Below are 1,895 nucleotides of genomic sequence, written 5' to 3' on the forward strand. Positions count from 1 at the left end.
TGATATCCCTACACTTTCCCGAAACGTGTCATAAACGTGAAAATGAGCAACAGAAATTTTAAAAAGAGTTTTAAGCAATAGTAAAACATCAAACGAACTGAACACCAGCATAGATCATTATCATAATCATTGCGCTGAATAATTATTGTACTAAGCCAATTTATCATGGTTAGCCCTCAAAAGGGATGTTTTAAGACATAGAAAACAATTTTACCAGGGACTAATACAAAAATATGTCTCTCTAAATTTTCTTGTTCTGTTTATATTTCATATTGAGTTCGACTATATTTCAATGGCATACCTATATTTTCTACTTTGGTTAGATTTTCAGAATGTGATTTTTACCACTGAATGTGATTTTTAGACAAAAATAAGGCATTCCGAATGTTTCACGAATATCTGACTAAGAGAATTCATGACGTTAAACCAAAGATATTTAAGTTAACGTTATATAATAATCACATTTTCTTTCATGGGAAAGGATCTCGACCAACGAAAAATTCAATCAAAAGGGTAAACAATTAAAAATTTCAGTGTTACGTATCAACACCATCTATTTACTCCTCTCCTTCAATTATCGCTAAAGTGTGATGAGTGAAACTCTTTTATATCATAATTCATGATTGTTTTAGTTCCGTTTTGGAGAATTTGCAACTGGCTTATGCAGTCACAATAGTTGTGCCAAATCTGACGTCTCAAGATTAGTCGCGCTGGTTGCAATTTGCACTTTATTTGCAACCAAAACACGACGTCGCAAACCGTTTCTGAACTGAACAAAATCTCGGTTGTGCAAGTGCCATAAATTCAGAGAGATTTGGGACGATCTGGTCCACGTGACTTGCCATAACTTGTTGAGATCGCCGCATATAGCGATCTTAGAGCTTGCATGACGAGTTCGTAACAAGTCTGAGGTGTGTGTCAAGTGGAGGTGGAGCTGTGATTCCAAAACAGGTGAGGTCATTATGTTGTAACTAATTAAAATCGCCAAACTGTGTGAATGATAGGAACCTTGTCTCAGAGTTATATAATTAAACTACGACATACAGCAACAAATGCAATTAGCAAAGCATAAAAAAAAAAATCAATTTACCTTATGCCTTATCAATAATTTTCACCAGTACAGCCACCCATATGAACACGCATACATACCCTCAAACACATGTCTGCATACACACATGTATACAAGTGCACACATGAAGACACATGTACGTACACGCGTTCACGGTAACGGCAGGAATCACTACAGCCTCCAAGCTCTTGCTAAACTTCTTGAGGCCCATGCTTGCTTGCTCGAGGCCGACCAAAAACTGGGCGACTAAGCTTGTTCATTTGGGCGTAATCCATAGCGGTGAAGCTTATAGAGTGCTTGCTTGAATCTTGGATAGACAGCGGCACAGGTTCACCAGCGTCTGCGGTCTTACTTGTGCCAGTGCTTGCACGTGAATGCAAGGTGGGAGGATATCGATATTGTATCGACTTAGTAAAGATGTTGCCTCTCGCCATCGCAAGACCCGGATGTTCTTTGTACGCATGCGCACCAGCATTTGTTCGTGGCAAGTTATTAATCTGTGTATTGCGTATCCCGTTGCGGAGGGCATACATCTCAAACAAGTTATGTTAGTCACAATGGCATATTTTCCGTAAGCGGAGATTGGATCGCTGTGTTTCTCTATTGCAATATGAATATTAACTCTATCAAATTACTGATTTTCCCAATTGCAATTATAATTACTATAAATGCCATAATAATCACCACTAAAAGTGTAGTTTGCAATCCCAAACATAGATGTCACCACTTTCTTCTGGCCCCAGCTGGAAAGAAAGCCGCGAAGAGCACTCATCCACGGTCTACTAAGCACTATTTTCAGTGATAACACACACAGACAGCAGGATGC

General features: G+C 38.8%; 1 long non-coding RNA gene across 2 annotated transcripts in view; it reads right to left on the bottom strand.

Annotated features, from left to right (window-relative positions):
• Nucleotides 1-1,485, bottom strand: part of LOC122267788 (uncharacterized) — a 24,540-nt gene extending 23,055 nt beyond the window's left edge. The window contains exon 1 of one of the 2 annotated variants that reach the window (XR_015191967.1): nt 1,214-1,468. This is a non-coding gene — a long non-coding RNA (uncharacterized LOC122267788). Of the gene's footprint in view, nt 1-1,149 lie in introns of both variants that reach the window. The other variant, XR_006224538.2, reaches the window with a different exon arrangement.
• Nucleotides 1,486-1,895: the final 410 nt, after the last annotated feature.

This window comes from Penaeus japonicus, unplaced genomic scaffold (assembly GCF_977035675.1).
Source record: "Penaeus japonicus unplaced genomic scaffold, GWHDUDI00000001_assembly GWHDUDI00000020, whole genome shotgun sequence".
Taxonomy (NCBI): Eukaryota; Metazoa; Arthropoda; class Malacostraca; order Decapoda; family Penaeidae; genus Penaeus; species Penaeus japonicus.